Raw genomic sequence first — 26,936 nt, 5'->3', positions numbered from 1 at the left:
AGAAATTGACACGCCTTTAGAATATCGTATCACTAGTTATTGCCAGCGGATACGCTAGCGTTTTTGGGGTTGGTTGTTGCTTAGAGTTCAAGTTTGCGTCATTACAAATTTTACCAAATTCGATTCATTAGTTTGGTAGTTAAAGAGCGACAGACAGTCACGCAGACAGACTTACTTCCACATTAATAATATTAGTATAGATTAATCTAATAGTCATACATTACTGAGACGGACAATTTCGCTGAGTTTCTTTCTACGGTTCTTCTCCTGTCTAAGGTGTTTCTTTCCGCACCGATTGTAGACTTTTAACAGTTAAAACGCATGTGTAAAGTCATATCTATGTATGTATAAGAATTTAACTGTGACACACAAATATGTCGATATTAATATGTACGTCATATATTCGATATATATAATTACTACAAATACATCATGTGAAAGAATTACATTATTAGCTTAATTTGCATACAAGACCGCCAGTTAAGAACAGGTTCCAATAACTGACATATCAGGACATGGACATCCGTTAGAAGATGTTTTTTCTATCATTAATTAAATATGAATAATAGGTGGGTCACATAGCTGTCCCACGAATTGTTTCTTTAGCAACAAGTACTATATATTGAAAGTACTCTGTCAACATACATACACGTATATTAGGTCTTACGCGTCACCAAATCGTAACATGCCACCTTGAACGCTACGGTGTAGTTCGTACTATGCCGAATGAATTATCGCCATTAAAGCTCGTCGTACCCTACAACGTGGCACATTACGATCTCATTAACACCCTGTAAATTTCCCACTGGTGATCTAAGGCCTCTTCTAACTTTGAGTAGAAGATTTTGAGCATATTCAACAACGCTGCTCCAAATCGGGTTGATGGTTATACACGTGGCCGAATTTCATTCAAATGAGACACAAAATAGGTCCATTAAAATTCAGTGGTGCTTGCCTGGGTTAAGATACTCGCATTCTCACCACTGGGCTATCTCGGCTCTTCAAAAAGGTATCCGCTACTATATAGCGGAGGCCTAACCTATGCTCCGCACCTGTGCGCAGCTACCATCAAATTGAGTGTTTTACACAATGTGCAATGTGTGTTGAATTTCGCGGCATCACATTGCACCTTTACATGATGTTGAACCTACCAAGTGACGACGACGTATCATACGAGTATTTACAACGTGCCTATATTCTTTGAAAAGGTCTTAATATATATATATATTTAAGTAGGAAAACCAGGTACTTCTAACAAATATGTCATCCAATGTAAAGAGAGTTTTTTTTTAATAACGTTACCGAAAAAAAAAACAGAAGACATTAGCCCTTCAAAATATTGCTAGCTTTCTTCATTATTCAAGACCACCCAGGTTTTGGAGATAACTTTCCATGTTACCAATCTACATAATCCCTCTTTTTTCGGTTTTAAAAAAAAATAAATAGAATCGGCATATTAATTGATATCGCATATTTTTCAATTCCTCAAAGGTTAAATGTCTTGAGAAAATAACAATTTTATCACAAAGTGATGTCTCAATAAGCTATAACTAACATGAATCAAGTTAATTTATATTCAAATCATTTTACTTAATGGGATATTCTCGTCAAATGATTGGTATATAATATTTTTGCCAATAGACAACACCGTTGAAATCTGTATTTATTACTTAATCTTACCAATAAATAAGATTTTCAGTAAATTGCTACTTAACCTTACGAAGCTAATAACATGAGCCTAAAATATGGACATAAATCTGTTGAAAATCTATTTTCATAATTAAACAGCAATAGAATTGTTTATTTCTGTATTTTTCAATCAAATTATAATAGGTTGGGAAAATTCAAAAAGTTTTTTTTATAGTTTATTTACATTTGACTAAAGTATGTAGGTGCTATTTTGTTCCATAACTTTTTGCCATCTTGTTGGTAGTGACATGATCCCATTGCTGTAAAAATTTTGGGGCTTCTGATCGAAAAACTGCGACAAGTGGTTTTGGCAGTCCTCTCGTGATGTTAACCTGACACTGCCTAAGGAATTCTGCAGAGACCGAAACAGATGAAAATCTGAAGGTGCAAGGTCAGGACTATACGTCGGATGCATTAATACCTCCCAGCCAAACTCTCGTAATTTTTGTTGAGTGGCTAAAGATGTGTGAGGTCTAGCGTTGTCATGGTGAAAAACCATACCCCTTCTGTTGATCAATTCTGGCCGCTTTCTCTCAATTTCTTGCTTCAATCTCATCAATTGTTCGCAATACAGTTCTGAATCAATGGTCCTGCCGGGCGGTAACAACACATAATGAATGATGCCCTTCCAATCCCACCATACACACAGCATTACCTTGTTGCGAGTTAATCCGGGTTTTGCCACAGTCTGTGAAGCTTGACCGGCCTTTGACCACGATCTTTTTCGCACGTTCTTGTCGTATGTGATCCACTTTTCATCACCAGTTATCAGCTTCTTCAAAAATGGTTCGGTTTCATTACGTCGTAATAAAGAATCACAAATGAGTACACGGTTCATTAGGTTTCTTTAAGTGAGTTCATGAGGCACCCATATATCGAGCTTTTTTGTGTACCCAGCTTTATTAAAATGAGTCAAAACCGTTTTTTGGTCAATTGCCAGTTCTTCAGCTACATCGTAACTACTAATATGCCGATCTTGCTCCACTTTTTCAAAAATGGCATCAATTTTTCCGTAACAGGGCGACCAGAGCGAGATGCATCTTTGATATCAAAATTTCCGGCTTGAAAACGCTTAAACCAAACTTGCGCTACTCTCACAGATACTGCATTAGGTCCATAAACATCACAATTTTTTTTCGCGGCTTGAGTTGCATTTTTACCTTTTTTATAGTAAAATTTTAAAATGTATCGAATTTCTTCTTTAGATTCACTCATTTTAACAACAACAAAAACAAATGAAAATTACACAAATTTCTAATTTGAATTTGGAAGTGCCTTCTTTAAAATTAAAACTTTTTAATGATACCAAAACCAGCCAGATACAAATGGTATAGCCAAAGAGATTTTATTACAAGTTCATACATACTATATGCGAAAAGACTTTTTCCCCAACCTAATATATAAATCATTTTCAATATTGACGCTAGCTGACTGCTTGACCAGACTTCGTATAGGTAAAATTCATGCTAAGTTACCTAAGTAGGTAAATTTGGAGGACATTTCTCTTATCATGTATCTATTTTATAGTGTAGAATACAATATGCATACTTCAGTTTTAACTGTTCAAAAGATAATCACAACGTAATACATTACTCTGAGAATTTTTCTTCTGAGTTTTTTGCTTCCTCTTTACATCCTAATGGTAACTTTACGTTTGCTAGTGCCGTCTTGATTAAATGTTTTTTATATAATTTTATTTATTGCTTTACCACATCCAGATCTAGACTATGTCACTGAAAATTTTCTTAGTTTATAACAAGTTAACTGTTAATTAACTAACATAATATTATGTGAATTTGTAGCTAGGTTGAAACACCGGTTTACCGTTAATATAGAATATATGTAATACGGATGCAGTATAAGCCCTTAATTAACCAAACATAGTAATACACGTGGGTCAAAAAGGTCAAAAAATCAAATTAGGACAAGCAATTATACAATTTTTTTTGAGTGTGCGCTTATTATATTTTTTTAGCATTTCATTATATTATATAAGTATATAGGACTTCCAGATTTAAAATTTTCATAATTTTCTATAGATACATTTTTTATGTTTCGCATTTATTTTGGTAACACTTAACAGTAAAATTATTTTTTCAATACCTCGCGCTAAAAAGAAGTCTTTAAAATTATGCACTTAAATCTACAAAAAAAAGAATGCTATATTCTTGTTTTTGGACTGATCACCAAATGTATCCATTTTTTATCGACGGTAGAGTAAAATTTTCATTATGGCGTTACAATCTGTACCAAAAAAAAAACAAAGTTATGAATAATATTAAAAAAATAAAACTGATGATATTCAAAATTTTCTGGAATTATCACTTGATTTCATTTCATTTCCAATGGAACGTTGGCAAAATAAGTACCTACTGAACGATTAAAATCGCAATTATTAGTTCTAAGACTTGTGAACTGTGACTTAAAGCCTAGTATTCGTTGAACATTACCGCTGAGAACGAAATCGGTCAAAAGGACATTATTATGTTTACAGTACCCATTTAATTTACATACAAGCAATAACTGACACATAAATATGTATTTTAGTAACGGTTATATCGGTCAATCGAACTATTTCAAATGTGAAATCAGATAAGATATTATTTGTCGGTAAAGGCCTTTGCACATATGTGGTAGCATAAACTGAAGCATGAGCTTATACTACTAATGACCAGTAATATCATAGGTATTATAATCATACTACAATTAAAAATATATTTTTATGACTAAAATAAATATGTCAATTGGTTTCTTAAAAATCAGCTAACATACACAATACAGGCATCGAACATAGAACTTCCTCCTTTTTATTATGTTAAAAATTGGACAGTTTGTATAACTTTATCCGCTTTTTCTTCTAAAACATTTAAAAAAGCAAGCATAATAAACCTTCGAAGGGCTGTGAACGTCTAGCTTGTATTGTGATGTTTAATTTAAGTCAATTCGTATATCAGATTTTGGTAGCTCATGTCTTAACTAAACTATTTGCTATTTTGATCGGATGAGAAACATCCCTGTCTCTTTATCACTTATGAAGTCTCGTAGCTCTATCAATAATTTTAATTTAGTATGTTCGTAAACTCTGAATAAGAATTGATAAGTATGTGTGTGGATACAATAATTTATCATGTAAAATAATTCTTAGATTTTAAAATTCGAATTTTCTGTTTATTGTATAATGAAAGCGTCAATAAGTATGCAAGTTTATTCATTATGAAATACTAACGCATACGATAAATAATGTCCCGGTTAATGTGCGAATACCCTAACTTGGAGAGGTCAGAGATAATTGGTTATTATAATTTGTATTTAACAAGCCGACATTGGTTTTAATCTGATCAAATGGATTGTTCATATATTATATCGTTTGTTATGCATGAATTCATACTTTTAACCAATTTAATATTCATCACTGTATGATGTGAAATGAAAATTATGTTCTGTCATTAAATACTAGCAATACCCTAAATTTTTTTTTAATGAAAATATATTATAATATTTTTCAGATGTTTCTTTCATATACTACGATGTATTACTAATAAGGATAAATGGGTTGTATAAAGATTTATTATGTTGTATAGAAAATAATATAGCGTGATACAGTTTGTACGTCTCCTGTGATAATAAGTAATTCAGAATTCATTGTAGTTTCATTTCAGATTAAGTGTTCGTTTTAGAAACAAATCCATATAACTCGCAGTCTAAACACTTTATAAGGCATATCTACTAATCCTGTGTTATCTAAATTTCCTCATCTCAACAATCTGGCTTCGATCCAAATGACATGGAAACGTCATGAAAAATCTCACAATTTATTCCGCAAATAAACCGAATCGCCGTCAATAGCATCGTAGATACGATTTCTGGGAAACACTATTGTCTTATAAATAGTGGGGCGACGATCATGATATTTTTACGTGGCATAGTTGTGGAGGAATTTAAAGACGACAGACATACAATCGTGTATTGTCATAATTAAGAAGACCCGTTGTAAAACATTTATCCTCAATCTTCTAACAAAGAAGATGAAGAAGAAACAAAATATATTTAGTCGTATAGTGGCAATGAGCACATCGATATTAATAAGTGTGCACTTTTCATATCAAAAGTGCTTAACTAAGTTGAATTGTAGCAGATAATAAATAAATACATATTAGACAACATCAAATACATTACTCTGATCCCAATGTAAGTAGCTGAAGCACTTGTGTTATGGAAATCAGAAGTAACGACGGTACCACAAACACCCAGACCCAAGACAACGTAGAAAACTAATGGTAATCTACAACGTCTCGGCCAAGAATCGAACCCGGGACCTCAGAGTGGCGTACCCATGAAAACCGGTATACACACCACTCGACCATGGAGGTCGTCATTATATTCGTACCTTATATTCATTTGCATGTTTGGGTGATTTCGGTTACGGCTAGTTATCACAGGAAATATTACTATAACGTACAAGTCAGAACGTCTGGACGTTAAGACTAGGTACTGTGCAAGCCACTTTGAGTCAAACTTATAAATGTATTTTACCACTCAATAAATCCTAAATGAAATACATTTCGTTAAAATAAATGCGAAACCTTTTAAAATATAATTAATACTGGTTTTAACGCACACATGCCACGAGTCTAGCAAATGTCTGGTCTTTAAAAAGTAGTAGTGTTGATATTAAAAATATAACCGTGAAACATTTTATAGATGGAGATTGGCTACTTGAATAGTAGTCAAGCATCTACTCGTACTTGAGTCACGCAACACTTTGTACTCTAAAATACGACCACAATACGTCAAAATTGGATGTACCGTTGTAAAAACAAACCATCTTTTTGTATTCGCTTAAATATCGCGGCCAATTCGCTTAACAGCTGATTTATTTTCACTCGTACGATCGATAATCACTTCCCGAATTCCACATCGGTGATCTCCAATTTGACTAAATATAGATTGAATTCGACTAAACAAAATCAACGTGTCTGTACCCAGTTAAACGACATTTAGATCCGACTAGTTACATCGTTACAAATGTCACTGCGCACGCGCACGTTCACTCATACGTACACTTGCTAACACAATTCGTTCACATTCAACCTTAGATTTGAAAGATTATTAGATATACATAGTATTAAATCAACATCATTACAAAATGCTTTCTTCAATAGATCGATCGAAATTGAATTCATTCAGATATTGAACAAGAATATATAAAGAAGATTAAAAAATGTATACAGCTTTTATTTATTTTTAATCTTTTTAATTTTATCATATATATTATTAAAATTAAGTAGGTAAGTAATGGGTGTCAATTAAATCAATACAATTGTAATCTCGCTACTCTTGTTATTCTATAAATAAATATTTTCGATACGTGCCATTTCCATATACCAAGTTATCGTTTATTAAACAAACTGTCGGGCGCCTTCAATTCGGCGCAGGCGCTATACTGCAATTACGCACGATAATATCAAACGCATTTAATATCGTCACTTGTAGGGTTGCCAATATTCACCTGTCTGAAAAGAGAATTATTGTGACATTTATAATTAAATATTATGACTTTTATAAGGTGTACAATATTAATAGCCATTGTCCTCACAACTGTATTGTATTGTTTTATAATGATATGATACTTCAGCTGTTTCTTGGGCTAGATTTAAATATATTAATTTAAGCCTGAAATTAATATAATTAAATCTAGTCGAAGATTTCAATACGTATATATGTAATGTAAAGTAATCATCCAACATTTCTATTATAATTAAAACTCTTTCTTGCAATTAGTATTCTTATATTTAAATTAAATCTACCTGATTGATTTTGTAGCTAGTTTATTAATATCAAGTTTTCGATGTCTTTGGTTCGAGTCTTAAAAACTGATTAAGTTTCCTTTGTTTTTATTTGAAAGTGACGTATTTCGAACCCACGCGTAGGGAAGCACGCAATGCTTAAGTAAGCATTGTTGTTTACATTGCCAGTGTCCTGCTTTGAAGACTTCATATAAATTATAAGAGTTAAGGATTTTAAAGAACACACTTGATACCACAATAACTTACCTATCCTCGTTGATATTGTCTGTATTCAAAACTGATCGGGTAGGACATAACAATTTTAATAGACTAAACATTGTAACAAATAGTTCATGAGATTCTGTAAAGATTATTTTCTGTGGGAAAATATAAATCGATTCAGCTAGTTATTTATCTTTTGCAAAATAATGTTTGTTTGAAGATAATAAATAAGAAATAAGGGCAGTAAACATTTTAAATTTAATGATAAACATATTTAAGTATTGTATGAATAATATTCATCATTAAATCATTCGGTAATCTCTGAAAATAATGGTTGGCAGTATTTATGTAAATATGTATAAGTATGTGCTACGTACTATGTACTGTACTATATTTATATTTTAGTAGCTAAATTTGACGGGCACTTTGTTCCAAAATATTAAAATGAAATGTAACTTCATAAAATTTACTTATTTCTAATTTCACATATCTTGTAGAGTATATGTAAAAGGAGAAAAGTTTCATAACGCGCACTGAAATAAAAGCAATACAACTTATATAACGTAGAAGTTAATTTAATTTTACGATTACATTATGTGTATAGCATGCACTGAAAATAGTATTAATTGTGAGGTAAATTGCCTTGGCTAGGTAATATACATATATTGTTACCTAGACAAGGGTACAATAATAAAAAGTATATAAGCTTTTAAGATATGCTAGAAGTGTTTGCAATAAATTTTATTTAAGTGAGAATAGATAGATATTTTTTTCTAATTATGTCATTAAATTAAAGTTATTTTCGAATCTTAATATACCAAAAACATTTGTACGTATCTAAATTTAGAATATTTATACTGAACAAAACTAGTATTGCATAATATCGTTTGTTTATTCAAACAATTGACACCTCGACATTCGTGTATAAATAGCCAGGATCGTACTATCTGTATCCCACTAAACTATCTGAGCGTGACAACGGCCTAAGTAATGCTAAGAACAGCGAGCTTAATGCAGAACATGCTATATTTTTATAATAATAGATTTATGATTCAGACTAAACACAGCCTGACTCATTAAACTCTGATAAGATAAGCTCTAACACACTTTCTATATCACGAAGCTTGATTGGCCAACGTTATAAATAAACAAGGTATATTTTAGCACGCGACAAGCCCCGCATATCTCGAATAGTGTAGGAGCTAGTATACATTTCGATTCATGTCAACGACGCCTAAATACTTATGTTTATAATCACTCAAACGACACGCTACATTCAATTTTATGCTGACGGTGACGTGATTAATATTACTTCCACCGTGACAGTTGCAATATTTATGCACACGTATTTACTACTTGAGATTTTACGAGCACGTTGTTTTGATTTTTTTTATTGTTTTATGTTACAGTTAATGCGAGAGGAAGAAGGAAAAACAACGAATATTAAGCGAATATGATTATAAATTGGGATACATAAAAGAAAAAATCTAAATGCACCAATAAAATGAATCTGATTATAATTATTTATTATTTAGGTTATTTGATCCAATGGTAATTTCTTATAAACTAGTATTGTGTTTATACGATTGATTCATTAATAAAAATAAACAGTATGTTTAATTTGCATACCGAGATGGTAAAATTACCGATGGTGAACTTTTGTCTCTGGAGAATCTCTAAATATGTTGATACACCAAGCACAGTGAGCAATTTTTTAACATATTTATATTTTATATTATTTTATAATAAACTATATTTAATATTTGGAGATTGAACATGTAATGTAACAAGTAATGATTACAAATTAGGTTTTTTTTTTTTATTTTGTTGTTTAATTATAAAATTACACGCGGCGTAGCAATATTGCTTAAAAGACAAACGACTACTTTTTAATCTACATTATAAGAAATTAATTGAAAACATAAGGCTTTTACGACACCATACTTTTCGTTTCGTATAAATAGTACCATGGACTCCAGCTGTAGTTATTACAACATATGTTTGTGCTATAGAGAATAATTTACTGCTATTAGATAAAGCAATGCACATCGAAAGTTTACTAACTTTTTTTAATCTTTACTTACGTAATTAAAACGAAATATATAAATTATTTATTGTGTTGTAACTTTTGCGTATATTTATAGTTTATTTCAGCCAGGTACGTTTTTATCAGCACAAAGTTTTCTTATCTATAAGCTTTCGCAGGTTACGATAACTGCATAGGGTCGGGTAAAATTTTATATAATTTAAAATAGAACATTTAAACTGTATCGATGTTCTTGTATTTTAGTATTGGTGTCAAGTTGTCTGAAACTTTACGTACATTTATAATTTGCATTAAAATAAAAGTAAATAAAAATATATCAATGTTTGTATGTTATAATTAAATTATAAGTTTCATACTACTTCTAAATAACAATAGGTACATAAAATGTATATAAACAATAGATTACTTGTTACTTTTGCTACTGTATATGAAAATGAGTATATATATTAACCTTATGTACTAGCCATTGCAATGTTTAATCAGCATCAAAACATGTGACGGTATAAAAAACTTTTTTTTTAATTTCATTCAATCTCCTTCATAGATTTATTGTATCAAAAAGGTGTATGTATACGTCAAATACGTTACACTACTAAATGCGTTTGTGGACTATCTTTGACAAGGAAAAAACAGTCATAATTGAATAACAGGCAGCCCTGATCGATTAAGAATCTGCAGCGATGCGTGATTACGTACATCCTTCCCCGGGCGCCTCATGCATATTCCATGAGCACTTGTTAAAACTCCGTCAATCTCCCATTCTGTTGGTTTATCGACACTGCAAATGATAGTCTTGATACTCGTTCGGCGGGAAACAAGGATACAGTTACGATTTTTTAAAAGTTAATGTTTGTTGGAATATTGAAATGCGTCGACGTATGAAACAGATGTTGTTTGTAAGAGTTTTAAATTATTTAAATGAAAATATTTAAAAGAACATGAAAGACTCTCTTGTCACGGTCGTAGTCTAAATTGAAAACGGGTAATACTGCATATCGTAGCTACTTATATACTAATATTATATGAACGTGCTGCATTTTATGGTACATTATACTACATCTATACGTATTTTGCTTGAATTGTAAATTTATTTAGTTGTGTTTGTGTTATGGTAAAACAATTAAATTTATTTTATCAAAATGTAAGGGGCATGCGAACAAAAACAAATGATATATACTTAGCTATACTTAATTTTGACTTTGATGTGATAATATTTACTGAAACTTGGCTCAATAGTAGTATTTCAGACAATGAATTTATAGACAATCGCTATAATATTTTTCGTAGGGACCGTGATCCTAGTAATACTGACAGACTGGATGGTGGAGGGGTTTTGATTGCGGTTTCCAAGAAATACCAGTCTTATAGAGTTCACTCATGGGAGACGATATACTGTGAGGATCTGTGGGTGAAAGTCTTATTAGGCAAAAAATCTATTTCTATATGTGCAGTCTATATTCCTTCACCATTGAAGTATGAGGTACTTGAAAGATTTACTCATAACGTTGAAAGAGTAATTGACGAACATTCGTCTGCAATTATAGCAGGGGACTTTAATATACCTGCTATTCATTGGACTCGTGAGAACGAAAGTTTTACTCCAAATTATAATAATTCAGCTGGTGCTCTTATAAATGAATTCATGTCATTGACAAATCTTTTTCAATATAATGGCGTCAATAATGCATACGGTAAAAGATTGGATCTTGTGTTTAGTAACTCTAATAACGTTAAGGTAAATAACAGTATGTTTTCTGCTTGTCCGATAGATAAGTACCACACTCCACTAGAGATCTACTATGAAGCTAAGCTCAATGATCCTAATATTATATCCCATAAAAGTATAATAAGATACAATTTCTTACACGCGAACTATAAATTAATTAACCAACATCTTGCTGCAATACAATGGGATATACTATTTAAAAACTGTTTAGATATTAATCAATTAACTAATGTATTTTATATTGAATTAAGAAAGATTATAGAAAAATGTGTGCCAATGAAAATTATCACGAACAAAAATATTTATCCAATATGGTACTCTCAAAGTTTAATTAGAAGATTGGCCGAGAAAAATAAGTATAGAATATTATATAAAAAGTATAAAAATCCTTTAGATGAGATACAATTTAAATTACTTCGAAACAGATGTGATATTCTTATTAGAGCAAACTATAGAAGTTACATTGATAGAGTTGAATCTAATATAAAAATCAATCCAAAATTTTTTTACTCATTTTTGAAAACAAAACGCGGTAATAAATGCGACTTCCCTTCTGTGATGACATATAATAATTGTTCTTTCACTGATGGCACGGATATCTGTAACCAATTTGCTAATTATTTTTCAAGCACATACATCAGACATAATGAACGATCGTCGTTGTTAGACACTAATGACGAACTTTGTTATAATTCACGAATGAGTAGTATCCGTCTTACTGAGAGTGAAGTCATAGACAAACTCAGAAGTCTGGATATAAATAAAGGAGCAGGCCCGGATGATATACCGCCAGTATTTGTAAAACGGTGTGCAGAATCATTAGCTAGACCCTTATTATTAATCTACAATAAATCATTAAGTTCTGGTGAAATGCCAAGTACGTGGAAAATAGCAAGAGTCGTCCCTATTTTTAAAAAGGGTAATAAATCAGAAATAAAAAATTATAGACCAATATGTATCTTGTCAGCATTTGCTAAGATTTTTGAATCATTAATTTGTCCAGTGTTGACATGGCACATGAAGTCTGTAGTTTCCGTGAATCAGCATGGTTTTATTCAAAGAAGATCTACATTGTCTAACTTAACACTATTTATTGATAACTTATCGGAAAGCATAGACTATAATAATCAAATAGACTGCATATATACGGATTTCTCTAAAGCATTCGATGTAATTGACCATAATATTTTACTACATAAACTTGAAAGCTATGGTATATGCGGAAGTTTTGGTAAGTGGCTAAAATCTTATTTAATAAATAGAGAAATGAATGTTGTTATTGGGGGATATCAATCCTATACATTTATTGCTACATCAGGAGTTCCACAAGGCTCTCATCTCGGCCCATTATTATTCGGAATATTTATCAACGATATTGCAAAATGTTTTAATAACAGTAAGTTTTCTCTATACGCGGACGATCTTAAATTTTATAAAAAAATTAATAGTATTGATGATTGTGAATTAATGCAACAAGACTTGGATAGACTTTTGGTATGGTGTGAAAAAAATAAAATGAAATTAAATAATGAAAAATGTTACATTATAACTTTCGGTAGGAAGTTATTTAGAATAAACTTTAATTACAATATAAAAAGCCATATTTTAGAAAAAGTTCAAAAAATAAATGATTTGGGTGTTATAATTGATAGTCAATTAAGTTTTATACCGCATATAGATAATTTGATTTTGACAACATTTAAAACATTAGGGTTTATAATTAGAAGTACAAAAGAATTTAAGAAATCAAGCAGTAGGCTGACTTTGTTCATTTCAATGGTTCGAAGCAAGCTCGAATACTGTTCTACTGTCTGGAGTCCGTACTATCAAAGTCATAAGGAGAGATTAGAAAGAGTACAGAAAAAATTTATGCGCCATTTATGTTATAAGAGTAATAAATTAATTTGTAATAAAAGTTACAAAGATCAGTTAGAATTTTACAAGACAATGTCACTGTCTAATCGCAGAGACATGATGGATCTTTGTGTATTACAAAAAATATTAAACGGACGTATAGATTGTTCTGAGTTATTAAGTAAAATCATGTTGGCCGTACCGAAGAAAAACGCAAGAGCCCAAAATAAGAATAAAAAAACTTTTCAATATAGGAATACTAAAACTAACTTAGGCAAATCTGCTCCCTTATACAGAGCTATAAAAATCTATAATTCTATTTTTAAACAAGCTGATATTGATATATTTAGCAACACTGAATTGAATTTCAAGAATAAATTAAGGAAATATTTTTTACCATAACACTGTTTTAATGTCACAGTTGTTTTCTTTGTTTTTTTTTTTTATATAATGTATTTTTTTATGTTTATTTTATAGTTTTAATTAGTTTTTTACTTTTTTTTTTTCATTTTTGTAACTTGTTTCTTCTTTAATAAGCACAGTAGTATTTTTTGTCTGATTCTTTTCTTTATTTTTTTTTTTCTTTTTTTACATGATGAGTTAGCCTGTAAGAGTGATGTACATGGTAATACTTTTTAAGAAAGGATGTATCTTGTAGAATTAGACACCTTGTATACCACGTTGGCTTCCCAAATAAATAAATAAATAAAATAAATAAATACATCATGTAACAAGTGCAGTTTTTTACACTTTTTTACTTTTTATTTTTTCTTAAATATTTATGCCACACAATTTACAGTGTGTCAAGTTTCTGACATGCAAATACCAAGAGCAATTATACGAAGTATAATCGCAATCGCATTAAAAAATATTTTTTTTATTAAATTAAAAAACAAACATTTTCTTTTTTAAATACGAGATATTCTATTAGGTTAGTAACTACTCATTATCTTGTCATAAGATTCTTCTCAATAGAATCTTCATTTCAAACAGGTAATTTGATTAAAATCGGGATTTTAAGAGACTACTCGAATAAAGTACCTATTAAAAACTTACAATTAACATATATGATATATTCCCTAGTCGAAATTTAATTTACGATAAATCTGAAAAACATCAATCTCTACTATCTGTATCATCATCAATAAAGATAATCTAATCTTGATCAGGAAGTTATCTTAATCACATCGAAACTCACATTAAAACCGTCTATAAATTTTTGATAGACGTATGATACTTCATTAAGTTTAAATGCAGCCACGATATTACTTAATTTAAAATTCAGTTTAAAAAACATTATCAGTGATACCTTGCTTCACAATTCAAGGATATTAGTTGGTCAATATTTAAAAGACATAAATTTAATTGTACATATACATATGTCATCTAAGAATATGAATAACAAATGAATTTCTTGCTAAATACTAATCTGATAGCGATACGTCATTTAATTCTGTTAGTTAAATATAAGATCTGTATTTAAATACAATCCTTTAAAAATAAAGTATTACAGTAATAACAGTAATACAGTTTTATTGTTATCCTCTGTTATACCAACGGTTGGTTATAAAATGGAATATTTTGCTAATAATATTAAAAACATAAAATTAAAATAACCATATTCTTTATCTGAAATTAGTGTTTAATATCGAACGGATATTATTAATGGCATCCGAACTAACTAGTCAGATAAATAACGTTACCTTTTAAGCTGCTTTTAATTTAAATCACTATAAATTAATATGCAATGAGATTACGAACTACGAGTTAAGTCGGTTGTGAACGGGTTCCGAGTGACAAAGATGTTGAATGAAGATGAAAGTTTACTGCAGAATATATACTACAGACAGTATGAAACTATTAAGAAAGGTCAAGCTTTTTAATATAGCAGTATTAACCAAACATGTTTTCAAAATCACGTCCTGTATTGCTAATTAGATAATAATTACTATTTAATAGTCCCACTCTTAGGTCACTTGGCCATTACATGTTAAGAAGTAAAAGCAAACTCAAAAGTAGTTCTTATTTCAAACTTTATAAAATTAAAAAAAAGCTTCGATTCCATATTCAAACTACTTTTTTTTAAATCGCTTTTTGTTTTAGACGAAGGTGAAAGATATATATCATTAATAAATAATAGTATTTGATTAATTTATTATTTACCTGAATCATCGTAGTGTTATCAAGTGGGCTTTAGAGTGTGGGTCGCACAATAAGTCAATTGGTCCTTCAAGCCGGATACAAGATACCAAGATCATTATTAACTAAATCTAAATGATAATGTAGCAAAACTAAATATAGAAATGTACACTCAAATAACATTCGTTATTTGAGTGTACATTTACGTTACGTCGAATACAATGTCGTCACCACAGAACAATTCCCAATTTTCTTAACATTTTTGATATCTACAAAAGAGGTTCTTATATTTTCTTAAACAAAATTTCAGAATATATCCAACAATGAAATACTAATAACGCATTTTGGATAAGTAGATCCTGTGATGTAGTTGATATTGGTATGCTAATATTAACATATACATCTACATGCTCGCAAAGAAAAGGTCGAGAACATGTAGTCTTATTCATAATTGCTTTGTTTTCTATAATCCCCGATTTGCTATTGAATAATTATACTACTTATTTTATAATTATACTTTAGTCTTACATGGTTCATTTAATGAATCATAAAACATTATGAAAGAATTCACAAATTCTCTTTATAATTCTATTACATTTATAATCTCTCTTATTGCAATTAAATTAGCCGAGTTCCGCGATGAAGCCAAAGATTGGCATAGTTTCAATATCCGTGGCCGAAGCACTGACCACTTAATCTCGCATATGTGGTAGTATTTTATTGTAGACGAGATTAAAAATAAACGAATTACGTATCATTCCACTATTGTCACAGTTTTAACTTATTTTTTTGCCTACACACAGATCACTTCTATGACACATACAGAAACGAATATATCGTTATATTTCCCTTTACCTTTGTATATTTTAATTGGTATATTAAGTATACTATCATTGATGTAATTCGTGATGATACATGTAAACGAAGTTTAAAAAGTATGAAATTTTACTCACCTAAATTTCATCAACAACAACAACAACAACAGCCTGTAAATTCCCACTGCTGGGCTAAAGGCCTCCTCTTCCTTTTTGAGGAGAAGGTATGGAACATATTCCACCACGCTGTTCCAATGCGGGTTGGTGGAATACACATGTGGCAGAATTTCTATGAAATTTGTCACATGCAGGTTTCCTCACGACGTTTTCCTTCATCGCTGAGCATGAGATGAATTATAAAGACAAATTAAGCACATGAATCAGCAGTGCTTGCCTAGGATTGCGATTGAACCCGCAATCATCGGTTAAGATGCACGCGTTTTAACCACTGGGCCATCTCGACTCTTCTCACAATTCACATTCTCGAAATTTCATCGACTTTCTCAAAATGAACAATTATCGTAAATATAGTCTTTAAAAAAATGTTTATGTTTCGATCTTCAACTACAGTCACTATCTCTACCTGCATCTCACTTTTAAAGAAAAACAAAAGAAAATAACACGTTTATGTTAAAGAATTTCAGTTTTAATAATTTGAGTCAATGGCATAAGTTATCACAAGTGCATAAGTAGATCTCACTAATTGAGCTATTTCTATAAAATACTACAGAATTAAATCGCTATTTTATTAGTTTTGTAATCTGTTAATTTAGATAAGTAGCAGTTAATCAGGCATCGTAAACTACTTTCACAAAGGTCTAGGTCAAATACAGAGATTAGAAAACAATATACAATCAATTTAAAAGATACATAATGTTAAGGCTAAAATTTGAAATTAATATATGTATATGTATATCTGACCTATGTTCTTATACTGAAGACACGAACTATCACGGACGCCAATGTGCTATCCGTATGTACCCTACACGGTTAAATCTAAGCAATAAAACAGATTAATAATTTTAAAACTGCTTGGTGATAAACAATTTTAGAATATCGCATTAACTTGGTAGATTTGCAACACACATAAATTTGTAACATTTACCAACATTGAGATAAGTTGTTAAAAAACTATATTATTCTATTAATTATTTAAATTTACATGTAAACTTTTTTATTTCAATTCCCATAACACTTTTTTGTATTGTATACAAAAGTATACACTTAAAAAAAAAACATGTCAACTTGCCGCAAGACTTTCGATGAAGCAAACATGAAAAATCTCATTAACTAAATGACACGAGCTTCAATAAAAGGTCCGTATTCCTCCGGAAACCGACATCAGCAGTAAATATCCATGAGCACAAATCTGTACCCTTTGAACTTTAAAAGTGGCAACGGTAGTTAAATCGAGTAATTGCATCTTAGGGCATTATTAAATATTTATATTGCCACATCCTCCGTGTCTCGTTAAGTATTTTAACTCGTTGGACCTGTTTATGGTCGTTGTCTGATGGAAATCTTCAACACCTATAGTGTTAAGTGGTTAATTGGCCGAGACACCAATAAAAATAACGTATGATCCACTATTTTCGATAAATAAAAACTTGCTTTTTGTTTATCTCCTCGTCTATGAAAACGATTAATTTCATTTATTGAGTATAGTTTCTATGTAACACACTGTGATGCTTGATTTCAATATGTTACATACATAGTTAAATGAATATGTTTCCGCCCGGAAAAGAAGTATGAGACATATGCAAACATTCCAAGACACATCCATACTAAAGTAAAATAAAATAATATCATCCTCTCTTATCTATCTATCCTTCTCTGTCAGACGTCATCTTACAAGTAACATCATTTCTAACCATATCGTCTTTTACACAATCCATCCATTCCTTGGTCGTCATGGATGGACGTAGAGGTAGAGCCTCTACGTCCATCCATATCCATGTTCAAGGCCTTCCTCACAATATATTCCTCATTCCTCCGCATTACATGCCCATACCATGTAGCCGCATAAATCTTAATTAAAGTAACATAATCACCAATTAGTCATCTATTCAAATTTGGAACAGTATTGAATTAAATGAAAATCTACCTCCTGTTCGCAATGTTGATTTTACAAATAATACCTATACCTATATATAAGAAACTGCAAGAATCTCAGTAGTCACTCTTTTCTATTTACATATGTATATGTTTATTATATAATTTACGTATTACATGATTGATTATTTTAACATATTCGTATTAGATAAGGTTCGTAAATGTTTCATTGGAAAACTACAGCTTATTTTGCCGTTGCAAAGAGGAAATATCCATTAGATTAGAGATTTTAATCTCTCAAGTTTGCAAATTATAATTTTACAATTATAGTATGATCAATACGATACGTAGAGATATTGAAATGGAACTAATATGTAATACGTAATACTTGCACTTGAATTATTTATATATTTTTAATCCTAAGTATCGTAACTAGTTTCTTGAATTATTTTAGTAATGGAACACTATGGTTAAAATGATAAGTTATACACTTAATTTTATAAAACAAATTTTATTTTGTGTTATAAAATATATACTTTAATAACATATAATATAAATATTTGGATCAATAAGACCGTAAGATATTTGTGTTGTTACCTGATGTGGCTAAATTATAAATGTAGTTGTACTGTTGTAATGCAGTTGTTAAGTATACATAATTAGTAAAAGATAGATAGATTTTTCATATTGATTTTTTTTTTCGATTTCAACTTTTTCTTATTTAGAATCTATAAATAAAATATATTACATAACATCATTCGTATGTAATGTATAAAATTATTGAATCCTCAGATCATTGTTTTGAATTTATTATTCTTGAATTAAATTCTCAGCTGCGAGGGTTTACGAAGTCGAGATACGGAAGATCAAAGAAGCCGCGGAACTTTGACACAAAGACAGCACATTAATTATTTGAGATATAAAAATTAGAGTTTTATCATAAATAAATGTTGCGATCGAAAAGAATTTTTTTTATTAAATTCAATATTTCTCATGCTCTATTTCCCTCAGGAAGTAAATAGGTTTTTATTTCCTTATGTTCTTTTTAATTACTTGCATAATCTTTTAATTCCTTTTTTTACGAATATTTTTACAATACACACGTACAATGTATACATTTTTCTGAAATCAAAAGTTTATTGTTTTGTATATCTGACAATATGTCGCTGTGGGAATTTACTTCAGTGCACATACGTTATCTAGAAAATACATTTAGCATAATTACGAAACTTGCTCGTCTGTAATCCGATCTCTTCCCTATAATCATTTTAACGCAAATAAAACCATCATCGTTTCGATCAAGTTAGTACGTCGAGGATAAAGTTATAATTTTATGACCTTAACTTAGCTATACGATTTTACTTGCTGCACATCACCACAGAAACATATTTGCATTTGACACTGGAAAATGTTTTTTTACTAGTGAAATTTGATTGGTGGACCCCGTGTATATCCGTACAACTTACAAAATAGTATTATATTATCTGACAGTGGGTGCGTACAGCTATTCGACACTATAAGGGCGGAACTCACATCCCACTCGTACCTATCTCCGTGGTTTCCATCTCAGAAAACTGTCGGAGTCATGCTCTTAGGACCGGGTGGTTCTTTGAGATGGGAGGACCTTCTCAGATGGTGGTAGGCGGTGGAAAACAAGTGCGCTACCGAGCATCGCACTTATCACGCAGATGCTGGATGGAGATGTTTTATCTCTGCGAAAATTTCATCATGCCGCAAAAGGAGACCGATGAGAGATAAAACGTGAGCGAAAGAAGAGCTCACCCATTCCCCCAAAGAAGACCAGGGAGACTATGGCCACTTTTCCCCCAGTAACCGTCTCTCCGGCAACCACTCTAGCTTGAAATTCCAATATAACCGTGATGCTCCCCGACGAAACTCTACGGTACCTGATGAGTACCGTACTAACATCGAGTACTGATGGCTCGTATTGGTTATTCTGATGGCTTTAGAACCACTGAGATCCAAATCCGCCACGTCATGAGGCGGAACACGTCAGAAGAACCGCATACATATTTTTTTCTAGCAAAATAAAATAAGAAATATTTTAATACACCTACTCACCATCATAAATATTAACGTATCCTGAGTAAAATTATATTTTACATCATTGTTAATGAAACAATTCCAATTCCGAGATCTTTAGCTTATTTTTACGATGTAAATCCTCAATAGATCTGATGTTTACTATAGCATCACAAGACTTTTAGGACATAACTAGTTATTTGTAGCTTGTCTAACATGAGGAGACTATTATTTAATATAAATAAAAACTTAATCCCTAGGGATATGCTTGCATTGTGGGAGTCTGGTCTGTGTACGCGTTCTGCAATTGTCTGTAGTCTTATGCCGTTCTGATAAGGTTTAAATTGGGGTATTTTGAAAATAAATGAAGTACTGATGTTTATAATGAGGTCATTGACACGTCATTGGAAGACAGACATATCTCACATATATTTTATAACACTAACGATTATTATTTACCTAAAGTAATTCCTTGTTTAATATGCTTAAGGTGTTTTTAAAACGAGGTATTATGCGTCTGTAAAAATATATGGAATAATGTTCATGAAAAATGTCTTGTTGCTCTTATTACTTCTAGGCATATTTGAATGCCCAAATTCCGAGTCAGACCAATAACAAAATGTTTCCCGAAATTAAATCCTCAGTAATAAGTATTTCGAAGCCTAAAAACCGACAGTGATAAGATTTTCCTTTGACCTAATTCTCTTCGTTTCCATCAGTCTTTCTCTATAAGCGTATAGTCATTGTTTACACACATTTAGTATGCACTATGATCTCCAGCGCAGCTTATACACTCTTTAAGGAATGGCCGAAATCGGTCATATTTATGTTGCACTGAAAGAAAGATTTACGACACAATTACATTTTATTAAATAATTTTCAAATGGAAATTTGGCACATTTGCTTTCTTATTAGAAGTACCGAGAGTTCTATAATATATTATCCGGTAAAGTTATGGTCATCGATATATGAAGCCAACCTCTACAAATAAAATAAAAAAAATAAGATAGAGATTAGATGAAAATTGTTTATTATATTACGCATATGGTACTATTTTAACGTTACTTAGACTAAATGTCAATAATTTTATACATTTGCAATTAATACAAAACCCTATCAAAATACAATTCAGTGTTTACATATCGCCGCAGAAGTTAACAAATTGGTTCTTGACTTATGAACACTAAGGAAGAAATATTTCACTTCTACCGCCCAAACCCTGTTTGTATCAACTACTTTATTATTAGTTTACATTATTTTCTAGTCTCATTTACTATCACAGAGATAAATTATTCACACAATTATAGACTAAAATTACTAAACCAATAAATACCAATTTCGCGTGAAGCTTTATCTCCTATTACAACGACCGTTAGACATAGTGTTTGTTTTAAGTATAGCTCTTATGCGAATACTATTAGGGTTCATATTTATAACTCTACCTAAATGTATAGCTAATTGCATTGGACAATTAATTGATGTGTGCACGACATTCATTGCCACTGTCGACTGTCAGATTTCTACCAATTTTACTTAATCTGGGATCAAATTTATTGCTCAGGAACTGAGCGTAAATAGGTTTAACTAAACTTAGATACGAACATGGTAATTACTTACATTTAAATATATAGTATTGTTATATGATTCAATTGGAAAGGCAACCTTTCGACTCAAACTCGATCGTAAAATTTTTTTTAACAAATATAATGTGAGCAACAGTTTAGGTATATTTTATGTAAAGTTTACAAGTTATGAAATAAATATGAACATATTTCGAAATCACTGTCATTAAACTACTCCCATTACTAATTATTTTCAGATGAGAGTATAAAACATGTATAAATGTTATTTTATGGCTTGTTAAACCATACGGTCTCTTTTCTTAAATTTTGATTGAGTATGTGCGCGAAAAATAGGTGAATAACTCAAAATTGTGCCAACCAATTTTAATGATTCTTTTTTTATTATACTTCTACCCTTGTAGTTTGTTGAAAGTTTGGTAAGGTTCTGAGCATAGGATCCATGAAAAAGTAACGGAACGGAAGGGAACAGAACAATTCTGAGGAGCACGTTAGCGATACTCAGTCGAATCTTTTATTTATAGGTTATTTGCATATTTGAGTCACCTTCCGTAATGTGGTTATGTTTATGTAATTATCATAGTCGAATATTATAATCAACTAGCTACCTACCCCGGCTTCGCACGGGTGCAATACTGATACTAAATATACTACAGAATTTGTTTATTTACGACATCACATTGCAAAGTTCTAAAATTGTCAGTGTTTCTTTACTATATTGTTCATGTATCATATACACAAATTTATTCCTTCAATATTTATAATCTGAAGAGGAACAATACACGACACCAATTTATAAAAAAAAAGAAAAAAAAATAATTATTAACTTTTAAAAAAGGAACAACGTATATTTTTTATAAATATTAAATGTATAAAACAAAATGATGAATTACACACAATTAACCTTATTGATTGCAAGTTCAGTGGCACCTATCAGTCTCAAACAAGACGAGACGTCTAAGAGTAAACTTTTCTCCTTCTCAAATCTGACGAAGTTTGGAGTAAACAATGTACAGTTCAAACGAACACGCTTAACGTAGTAGTAGTAGTATTAACTGCAAATCAAATTTATTTAATATTACTGGTTGAAAGTAATATCGCGACAAATAAGTACTTAAACATAAAAAATATTATTTTTTTACACATGTGAATGGGAGGTGGGGGAGAATTCAGATAACCCGCATGAAAAGTTTCATAATGATCAGTCGAGTAGTAATGACCTAAATTTTATTGAGAGAGAACAGCAGTATCATACTTGAGGACACTCAGGTAAACTCACATATTCTGTGTGTTCTCAAGAAGTGTTTTTTTTTATTAAAGAAATACTAGTCATCCTTTACTTCGCTTAGTGTACCGCCAACTGTGAAAACCAAGATGTTATGTCCTTTGTGCCTGTAGTTACTTTGAGAGATCACGTAATAATGTGATGTTGAATTAATACGTGAACGGTCATCTATAATGCTACTAAAATATAGACCAAAGACTCGATTCGTGTAACAATGAATACACGGTTCAATGGCATAAACGATTATTTTAAGACGTAATTTTTTTTAATATTTTTTTTCCTCATTAAACATTTGTCTTTGTATCACTTTACAGAATTATATGTATTCATAACAGTATATGCAAAATCGTTCAGTGTGTACAATATCTTTTAAAATACTGTTGAAAATGCACTCTGTATGAACGCTTATCTAAGTTCCACCCACGCATCACTTATTCCATGACCATAGAGCAATATTCTACTTTTCTTCGTTCCGGTTTGAAGAATATACGAAACGTTATAATTACTTAATTCACTACATATTTTGGTGTAAGAGTAACCTTCCACTATTAAGTGACAATAACAACGAAAAGGTCACTATATAAATTAAACCATTCACTAGGTGGTAGGGCTTTGTAACAACCCATCTGGGTAGGTATTCTCCGTCGTCACATATTTTCCAATCAGTAATACTTAGTATTTTTTAGGTTTGAAGGGCGAGTGACTACAGGGACGAGGCACGCAAAATCTAGGGCCACTGATTTCTGCATTCGAAGCATGCGAAGTAAGGATAATATTTGCTGTAATGTTTACGGCCGGAAAAGACTACTTAACATCAGATGACGGTAAATGATTACTGGAGTGTATATCTAGATGAAATCAAAAATTAAAAAAAAGCACTTCAAATTCGTTACAGTTTTTCACTTGCTTGTACCTTCAAGAAAGTTTCGAAGCTTATTTACATGGTAAATACTGTTAATGATTGTACACGGTAGCCTCGCATTGTTTACGCTTATTAAGTGGGGTTATTTTGACACGGACATTTAATATTCAACAACACTTGCCTACTTCCAAATGAAGGTATGTACTTTGATTAACATAACTGGACGTTTCGACGAATAAAAAATATTATTATTTGCATATTTAATTAATGACATTATTAACATGAACCTTTTTTTATCATTTTAGAATCGTTATTTCAAAAGTGCATTAATAACAATTTTGTCCCACACAAGTACATTGTTGTATTAATTAATATTTCGTTTATTTTTATATATTTTGAAATGACAAATCTCATTTCGAATTTAAAGAAATACAACGAAATATTTTGCACCTAATTAAATAACAGGTACCTTTCGTCACATTAAAAAACTAAATTCCAATCAAATTTCTGCTATAAAGAGATTATATAAACCTAGTTCGTACAACTTGAGCAATTAAGATCAATCGGAAATAACATGATCTACGGGTCAAAACACACGGGCGCAGACGACACCTTACTTTGAAAATCGAACACAAAACGACATACAACGGTCTAGGGAAGCCGTATAAACATTCTAGTTGTACTTCTAGTGCATACGCACGTGACGCTACTAATTTTGAACGCATTCAACTATCCTAAGCATTTGGAACATTTCGTTCGTGATTGTTCGTCCGTATTCGGAAGATCTGAACTGTCCTAGTCGATTAAACCTTAAAGCTTTTAACAAACGATTCAACTGATTATGAAATAAAAAAATGACCTTTTATTATTTTTAGATCGATCAATGATTACATCTTAATGCACGTTATTAATCACGATACTGTATATGATTATTTTGTCTTATTCGATTTTAAACTAATATTAAAATGGAAACTAAGTATTTAATAATGAACTTGAAATCCAATAAAAATATCTGGTTTACGTGAAATAGCAGTTGAAGCCAAATTTGAATGCCTGGATTCTGACGGCCTATCTATAAAAATAAAACGTAATGAAATATAGCTAGAAGTTACCCTTCTAGTGCAAGTAAGTGAATGAACCGGGATCTTACCATCTGCTAGTGTTCCTTTTTTTGTTGAATAATATTATAATCAATAATAAAAGTAATAATCATAAATCTATACGTAATGTAATGCAGTATATGTTAATAAGGTTCGTGGATTGTCAAAATATATACTCAAACATCCAATTAGGTGTATTTCTTATTCATTTAGTCACCACGGTCGTCGAAATTTTACATAATTAATGCTAGTGTGAAAATCGATGTGTATGTCAAAGTTTAATATAAAAGCACATGCGTTCTATACAAGCTGTTTAAGTTTATACAATGCAGCTATTTAGGTAAGAAAAGAAAATTATGTTAATTAATTGGACAAATACTTTTTGTCTTTGAACGAATAAATTTTCATAGACGTGTTGTGTTTTTGGTATTCCAAAATCAAGATTTCGATTGCCTTTTGTTTTTATTTTTTTGCTAAAGAGGTCTTTATAGTTGAGTGCCAGTTATTTTTTTTAATTAGTATTATGAAAAAAAATTATAACATTTTGTTTGCTTCATTTTGACAAAATACAAATAAATAAAAAATTGACACCCACTTCTGTTGATTTTTTAATTCTCAACTCAAAGAATATGTGAATTAAACAATTTTATCAAAATTAGTTAATTTCCCTATGACATCAATTTGAAATGAATTGTATTAATATTAGTTATATTTGCGTAGAAAGTTAGTTATTTACATAGTGAGATAAATCCATTTAATCTATGAAAACAATTATATATAAGCGCGGTACTGTTGAGAAAACAAGAGATAATACTGTTACTATTTATCTTTAGATAACCTGTTTAATTTATTTTCCTCGTTTGAATGTTAAGTTTAAGTATTTTTAACTTAAAATTACTTACCACAGCGTTACTTACGTTGCGGCGAGTAATTTCAAGACAAAGTTTTTTAAACGTTTTCGTCTGAACTTGATTTTTATTCATGAAAGTTAAAAATATATATTTTTTATTTTAATTAATTAAGCTTCAGGTTTTAAGAAAATCCCATTACAATTCAAAAAACAAATCAAAAAACAATGTTTTAATATAGTGAGTTATACCTGTTTGGATATAAATTATTTTAATTTTTGATAAAATTTCTATAAATGGAATATTTCGAACAGTTGAATTAAAATATATGTATTTATACAATAAATGTTGAATTACATTTTATCTTAACTCACCCGATATAAACTTAGTTTCGCAGCTATAATTTTCATGTTTAACTAAAAGACGCACATACAATATCTGATGTAACGGAATAGTCACACAATCACACACACCACTTAAAAGAGTCGATCACAAGCACAGTACACTAAAAAAATTAAATATTAACAATTAAGAAATTTGAATTTCGAATTACGTTTCTAGGCGGGAAATGTCATTACAAGAACGCGCGCGCGCGCTGCGTTCGAACCTCGAACTGAGCTACCGATGCGAGACAGCAATAAACTGAATACTTTTTTCATTTATTTTGAAACTAACTAAAAATCGGCGAAGTGAGATTGACGCCTCGCCCGGTTCCCTTTGAAGCTCACCCGACCACCGTGCTCTTAATTTGCGCGCGTCAAATTTGACAGGATAATCCTTAGTTCGGAAATTTGGCGCGGCGAATTTTTCATCCGATTTTGACCGCCGGCGCATGTTCACTTTTGACACGAATGCGTCTCTCTCTATTTATGATCGGCTTGTGACTTC

At 30.9% G+C, this 26,936-nt stretch overlaps 1 protein-coding gene across 1 annotated transcript in view; it reads right to left on the bottom strand.

Annotated features, from left to right (window-relative positions):
* The window catches only part of LOC124534693, a 193,308-nt gene extending 166,648 nt beyond the window's left edge, over nt 1-26,660 (bottom strand). The window contains exon 1 of the mRNA XM_047110675.1: nt 26,423-26,660. The gene's annotated coding sequence lies outside the window, so the exon portion shown is untranslated. The remainder of the gene's footprint in view (nt 1-26,422) is intronic.
* Between the last annotated feature and the right edge of the window lie 276 nt (nt 26,661-26,936).

Source organism: Vanessa cardui, chromosome 13, assembly GCF_905220365.1.
Source record: "Vanessa cardui chromosome 13, ilVanCard2.1, whole genome shotgun sequence".
NCBI classification, from domain to species: Eukaryota; Metazoa; Arthropoda; class Insecta; order Lepidoptera; family Nymphalidae; genus Vanessa; species Vanessa cardui.
The sequence above is the reverse complement of the archived record's forward strand: the minus strand, read 5'-3'. Positions and strand labels throughout refer to the sequence as shown.